The 7,776-nt window shown below is 34.6% G+C and overlaps 1 long non-coding RNA gene across 1 annotated transcript; it reads left to right on the top strand.

The window, feature by feature from the left end:
* Positions 1-2,329: 2,329 nt before the first annotated feature.
* On the top strand, positions 2,330-3,308 carry LOC149687486 (uncharacterized). Its single transcript, XR_016383855.1, has 3 exons — positions 2,330-2,410; positions 2,489-2,952; positions 3,006-3,308. It is a non-coding gene; the product is annotated as an uncharacterized LOC149687486 (long non-coding RNA).
* The last annotated feature ends 4,468 nt before the right edge of the window (positions 3,309-7,776 follow it).

Below are 7,776 nucleotides of genomic sequence, written 5' to 3'. Positions count from 1 at the left end.
TTGTTTCGCTTGTTATTATATTATGTTTGAGCAATGGTTTGTTTTGTAAGTTTTTGAGGTATGATAGTAAAGAATTGACATTCTAGTGTAATTTTATGCTGGGAACTTTGAATAATTAAAAAATTCCGATTTAAATAGTGAAAAATAACTTGTTCGAGACGAATCTAAATATAATTTCTTAGTGCAAAAAACTAACCCCGAAAAAATCCGGACTTTATTTTGCATATTATGTACCTGGATCGGTGTCGAGGAACTGTTCGGAGTCCCCAGTTTTTGGGGACTGGGATAGGGTTCCGTTAGAAGCCTAGTTAAAAATAGGGAGAGTTTGAAGCCCTGCACAGCCATAAAGGCTGATGTTTTCTAGCGGTAGGGTTGGTGACGTGTTTTGCCATTTAGTTTTTTATGTCTTCCAATTTAAAATTAATGAACTTGATAATTTTCTTAAACTAAAAACGAAGTTAGAATATACAGTATGTGGAAGAACAGATTTAATAAAAATTATTACGTATATTTCAGTAATTAGGTGATAATAAGGTACCCAGTTCTTCCATATCGTAACGTCATGTTACGGTAAGAATTGGTCTCTAAAATTTTAAAGTTCAAAGTAGGCTCTCCACCGTGTTTATAATCTTAAAATAAGGATGGGAAAACCAATAGAATAAAGTAGATGTGCCAAAACGGTGCGCACAAATCATTCATGCCTCCCATTTAAAGGTAGGAAGGTGGAAACGGAAGAGCTGTCTGTATTTTTGGAAGACGGGCGTTCAACATTAGACCGCTTTTAAATCCCCATGACTAGTTTTCTTCTTGAAATGTAAGACTTCAAATGCAAAGACATTCTTATGGTATTGAATTTTGACTCTTATCAAACCTCTTTTTATTCTAAAGTTACTTATCTAGAACGGTGTTTCAGACAACCGATGTATGTTTAACATAAAATTTTTCATTAATTTTTGCTACACTACTCAAGCTCTTGCTGGCCAAAATACCTAAAGCAGTTTCCCTGATTGCCGTAAAAATTGAAGTCTTTTTTGTTTGACCCAAGTATGACGTCTGTTTCTGAAATATGCTAACTTTTTCCATAGAAAAAAATGTATAGAGTAGAGATATATGAACGTGGAGGAACTAACTTAGGAGTTTTTGTTACGTCAATGTACCATTTTATAGTCAGATAAGCTCTTAAAGTACACTGTTTGGTGGCATATACAGTGTAACCTATTCTCAAAGAGTTTCCCAGTCATGGGTGGTAGTAGATATAAAAAGTACTTTTTAGTGCATCACATAATTCTGGAGCTATGCCCACCTCTACCTACCTTCGAAGTCATGGTCGAAAGATGGCGCGGTTTCGCTCATCCGTAAATATATGGTTTTTTTCCCGTGGTTTCGTTCAACCGACCCATAGATGGCGCGCTTGTCGTTTATCAATCGTGAAAGTAGGTATGTTGACTCGCTCCTCTTATTTCAAAAATTAGAGTCCGTGGCCGATATGGTTCTTTCTTTCGATAAGAAATTTCTTGAAACAACTACGCCCGTCCAAGTCCCTTATATTCCGGTTTCGTCTATCTTGTTGTTTATAAATAAACGGCATTTAACAACTATTTGAAATAAAAAAAATCGCTTCGAAACATTCTGGAACGTTTTCTTGTCGTATTTTCTTCACGACTAGTCATCTTTGTATGACATAATTTTCCAAGACTTTGATTATGGCGTAAATCTACGAAAGATCGTCTAGCTCAAAATTTCGCCCAGAGTGGTCCCATGTATTTTTTTTGGGTACACATTCAACATATACAGGGTGTTTGTGAAAGGTCCATCAATAATGAAAGGGCGTATTTATTGGGCCATTTTGAGTCGAAAATGTTCTATGACATTTTTCCGTGCGGGCCACTGTTTTCAAGTTATGATTGGAGTAATTTACGGATGACCCCCTTGAATTTAATTAAGAAATTGAAAGACAGCGTTAATTTAATTAAGGGGTCATCCCTAAAATATTCTAATCATAACTCGAAAACCGTGGCTCGGACGGCAAAATGTCATAGAACATTTTCGACTCACAATGGCCCAATAAATACGTTTTTTCATTATTGATGGACTTTTCACAAACACCCTGTATATCTAATGTTAGGTAATCTTTAAATGGAAATTACTTCCGAACACATCTGAAAAAGAAGAATTATCAAAACTGAACCAAGTCACAAGTTTTGAGAAAATAGTTGCTAAGGGATCGTCACGAGTCATGTGAAAGGCTTAGTAAAAAAGTTCCAATTCGAATGAACGATTCTCTAGTATCTTTTGTAATTTATGTGCTAATGTATAAAAGTTATAGATGCCCTGGACCAATAAATATCAATTCAACTGAATTTCATTTGGAAGATAACCTCCTGGGCGTGAAGAATGAATGTTTCAACAGGTATAATAACGTTATTGTATAATCTACTTATTAGCAATACCGGAAATTTAATTCCGTTGCCATGTTTCAATTTTCTAGTTAGGTTATAGCTCTAAGCTAGTGTTTAGCAAAATCTACACTTATTTACGCCACGTTTCAACCAAAAGGGCTGGCAAAGGACAGAAAAAATGAGCAAACATTTCAAAGTGATGGAACGAAATATACATTCGAAATAAGTCGGAGTGCTCGGAATACAAATGTTCCCCATTCCACGAAAAAGAAATCTTGGTTTTGCAAGTTATCCTTAGTTCGTGTGGTAGAGATGTAGAGAAAAATAAAATCTCAGGGAGAAGAAAACATTTTCAACCTCAGCGTTTTTCAATTTTCCATTTCTGTCATCGTTTTGTCGTTTCTATGAAGGACGGTCACCGGAGAATTTCGCCAAGGTTAAGAAAATACTAGTGGCTTTGACTGTATGCCTTTTTTCTTCTCCAAGCTCAATACGATTTTATGCGAATGGCATTCGTGCGGGCTCAAAATGGGCAAAGACGTCTTTGGTAAAGGTATTTAGGATATGGCCAGAAATATGGAATATATATATAGTTTATTTTTGTAGCCTCCCACATTGCTTAACTTATTTTTCGATAAACCATTTAAACTCAATCTTTGGAGTTGGGTCCACTAAAGGACACATTCAATATCTCGCAGTCAGGAAAGAAAACAGGGTGGCTCAGCTATTTGAGGTTGTACCTCCATGAACACATAAACCTCAAAGAGGTTTTCTTTAAAAATTTGGAATGAATTTGAGTAGAAAATCACCATTATGTCAGTTTCAGGAACAGGCACTTAGAGTAGGAATTTGACTATACATATATATAAGCGGCATTTCCGAGTAGTTTTATGTAATATACTTTTTGAACACCTGAGTTTGCTCTCTTTCTTTATACCAAAATGCACCTGTTTTATAATTACGCTATACCACTAGCATATCGAAGCAGTGAACTGTGTCAGTTCAGTTTTCAAACGTCATTTACTAGGTCCGAAGTCGATGTGCTATAGAGGACGTAGATGGCAACTCCACAACCATTTGTCCCTGTTCCAAGAAAAGACTGGATTAGGACCATAAGGTTAAAAATTACAAATTTCAAGCAAACTGAAAAATCTTGAAGCGAGCGTTTATGACAGCATGAAAGTCCAGAAACACGTTTATTTAAAAACATTATTTCACTATACATGAAAACAAATTTCATTCCTAAGGCCCACTACGATTACATCATCTGACTTGAAATTCTAGCTATTCCTACTTTACGTTGCCTAATAATAAAACTGAACATTTTGACATTTTTTCGATCCGATTTTGTGACCTTCACTTTGCTTTGTTTAATGCATGATGTTTCCCAATTTTATTGTAAACAGTATCTATTAATTTCTTCTAAATTTTTGTATATATTTTTGTAATGTGTATAACCTCGTGAATCCTTTAAGATTCTTTTTATACACAATAAACAACCTATTCTATATTCTATTCTAAAAATCCTTTTATTTCAAGAGAAGTGAAATCGTTGAATATAATAATTTTTTAATAACTATTCATTAATGAAGTTCACTACAAGTTATTCGTTTTCTTAATACAAAAGTCATCACTGTTACTTTACATTTAATAAGTTTTATACACTATTACTTTAACAAAAAATGGTGCCTCCTTATTCCATCTGGTGGAGAAAACAATTGGCTCTAGCTAAAAAACATACCTCAAAAATAGAATTTATATGTCACTGAGCGAAAATTTAAGTATGATTAAATTTGGAGTGAAAGTAAGATGTCATAAAATTTGAAAGAAAGGATATTTGCGAATAGTATGAAATTTAGACTCCTGATAAATGTAAGGTTAAGGGAAATATTTTAAACAGAAGCTCCATCATATGGAAGGCTCACTAAATAATATGAAACTAAATAACAAAACTTTTATTTAACGTTGAGTTCGGCGCGAAGTAGCTACAATTTTCAAGTATTTCTCTGATTAATCGCATCCTTATTACGAACCTATGGAATAATTGGCCTTGAAATCCGCGATTAAAAGTTTCTCAAGATCGTTTTTAAAGGCATTATGCAGCGAAAAAAAGCACAACTTTTTACCTGCGCTTCCCGTTTCATAGATGAAAAGCAACGAAAATTGTCTTTATTGTTTAGCAGTTAAACCTGTGGCAAATCGATAAAACACTTTCTTATCATCTAATACTGCTTCACCGTCTCATTTAATTTAAATTGAAATTTTACCCAAAAACTACTATAATCTAGAAATCTAAATTCAGTCGTTCTTCTTTGCGAAATTAAGGTATACAATTGTACACTAAACAGTCATTAATAATATTTTATGAGAGGAAATATGGTCATTGAACTACCAGAAAAAGAAGCAAAGAGCCCTAAGACCAACATATTTGATAAATAGCGGAAGTTCAAACTAATCGATAAGTTTCGATCAAGTCCTCTCTCCAGTCTAGAAGTCATCCAGTTTGAAATTAATTTAAAGGAAAAATCAACTTTTCAACCTATTTCAAACCTTTCTCTTGTTACGTGTTAAATTATGCACAATGAGAACTATAATACAACTAAGTATTGGGTATAATTCGACTGGGAAATATTGAGAAAATTTATTTGTCTAGTAACCTTACGAGGGTCAGACTTTACATTGGACTTGAGTCATTCCGCTCTCTTTTTCAAATATAGAACATAGGCTGGGTTTAAATGAGGTTAAATCTGTATAATCGACGCTACTCCCACGAGAGACTGATTTAAACATCGGCTATTGCTGTTGCAAATCGGGCAAGGCAGTGTTAAATGCCCACCTTTAACTGATTATAATTAAACAGTTATGTCTAAGTAAATCAAAAACCCAGGAACATGTTTAAGTGGTGGCTACTCTTAAATGACCTTTGTACGCAGATGCTTTGAAAATGAAATTTTTAATGTATATTTTTATTGGATTCTGTTTAAAACGGTAGCTCTTAGGAAATCATTTTATTCTTTGACGTGAATTTTATCGTTTTCCACTTCTGTCCTGAAAAATAGTAGTTCTGAACTTAGTGAAGAAAAATTTAATAGCAAACTATTCGCTGCAGCAAGTACAATAAAATATGAACTTACCCTTCATATCATGATATAGTTCCACAATGTAGATATTATTCTTTCGCACTCTGATGAAGTCGGAATCTATTTACTAAGAAGATCATAGTTCAATCTTACCTTGAACCTTCGCCTTAAAACCATCACTTTTTTCAAAATAAAGGGCAAGGAAAGTCTATATACTCTAGTGCATGGTCTATGCACTAGCAGCAACTCAAAAGCCTATAAACTTTACTACTTGCACTATACACTGGCAGCAACCCAGCCTCGACACTTTGTCGACCGAAGGCCTATAGGTAAACCGACTAACTCAAATCCTCCTGGAACCATTTTTTATCGTCAAGTAGGGGTCGAGCTACGTAACTCAGCATATATCTTGGAAAGCACTCATCTAGCCGGTCAGCACCTTGATATTTTTCATAAAACAGGAACATGGAAAAAGCATCGCACGAAGAATTTATTTGACGGTGATTTTCTAAGGAGTGTGAAATATTTGGATGGACATTAATGATATTGTTACATTTCATCATTTAGATAGAATACGAGAAATGAGCCTAAGTAAATGCTACATAGATTTTAGAAATTATTATGATTTTTCAAATTTAACTTTCTTTAGGTAGAATGCAAGTAATGAACCTATGTAAATGCTACATTTTAGAAATTACTAAGATTTATCGGATTTAACTCTTTGAGTTCTAAGTTGCTATTCGACTATATTTTCCGAAACGATGGACTAAAAAAAGAGGGCATGAATAGTGTAGGCGCGAGATCCAACGTGGAGGAAGAGAAGAAAATGTTTTATAGAAGGATAAGGTTCCTTTGCAATACATCTTGTGTCGACCATCACTTTCTTCGAGAATAAACAAGAGGGAAGACGGAGATGTCTAACTAGAACTGTTCTAGCTAAAAAGACTGTATACAGGGTGTTTGTGAAAAGTCCATCAATAATGAAAAAACGTATTTATTGGGCCATTGTGAGTCGAAAATGTTCTATGACATTTTGCCGTCCGAGCCACGGTTTTCGAGTTATGATTAGAATATTTTAGGGATGACCCCTTAATTAAATTAACGCTGTCTTTCAATTTCTTAATTAAATTCAAGGGGGTCATCCGTAAATTACTCCAATCATAACTTGAAAACAGTGGCCCGGACGGAAAAATGTCATAGAACATTTTCGACTCAAAATGGCCCAATAAATACGCCCTTTCATTATTGATGGACCTTTCACAAACACCCTGTATAAGATGCGATACTTCAAGACAATTTCTCCCCTTGCTCTTCCTTTAAGCATAAGAACAGTCTGATCTCTTTAAGTTTAAAAAACTCACAGGTACGTTCTAGAAATCTGGCTTCGTTCGAACAGACTTGTTTTTTCGGGAAAAGGCCTTGCGGGTTAGATTTAGTTTGCAAAACGAAAGAAAAAAGAACGAGACTAACATTAGAAGATAAAAACACACTGAATCAGACGTGCTCGATGCGTAGGAGAAATGTGTGGGTAGTGAAATTTGTCTAAAAATTTTTTATTCAAAAGTTAAAATTTATTTCATAAATAGATTATTTAGAACAATCCAATTAAATAGGCAATAATCCTGCAATGAAACATTTGACGGATTTAAAAATTAAAAAGGATTTCGTTACTACGTACTTTCCGAATCATGCAGTCTCCAGAGAGAGGGCGCGAGCGAAGAGACAGATGCCTATAGTATATCGATCGCGTATTGAAAATTAGCACTTTGCGCATAAATTTTTCGCTATCCATGTTGGCTTTACATTTATCACTTTCTATCATGTGTCTAAGTTTGCTTCCGGTTGGCGTATGATTTAAGTGCTATCTCTCTCACGTCATCTACTCTAATAAAGTAATCAATTTACCGAAGATCATTACTCCCTTAATATATAGTTCTAATTATAATTTCATAGTATACACATATAATATTTATTCGGAAATAAGCTTTGCAAGTCAACTAAGCAGAAAATGATGTGCCTTTTATATACAAGATTAACGATAATCAAATCAGGATGCTTTGAAACTGGTCCATGGGAGAAGATTTAACCAACGAACATATATACAAAATATCCGACGGTTAAAATATTTTCCTTCTGAAGCTACAACCATGAACTTATTCACTAACAGGCTTAACCTACATTACCTCTTACTCGGCGAAAGGAGGAGCCTGTTCAGTGGTAGCATAGCACACTCAAATAGTTCGCTCACTGACTCAAGCTGTGCTGCCAATATGTTGCACGAGCAGCTTACGTGCACG

This window comes from Phalangium opilio, unplaced genomic scaffold, assembly GCF_054372755.1.
Source record: "Phalangium opilio isolate 3A_F unplaced genomic scaffold, DU_Popi_V2 ptg000031l_1, whole genome shotgun sequence".
Taxonomy (NCBI): domain Eukaryota; kingdom Metazoa; phylum Arthropoda; class Arachnida; order Opiliones; family Phalangiidae; genus Phalangium; species Phalangium opilio.
This window is presented reverse-complemented; position numbering and strand designations above follow the sequence as displayed.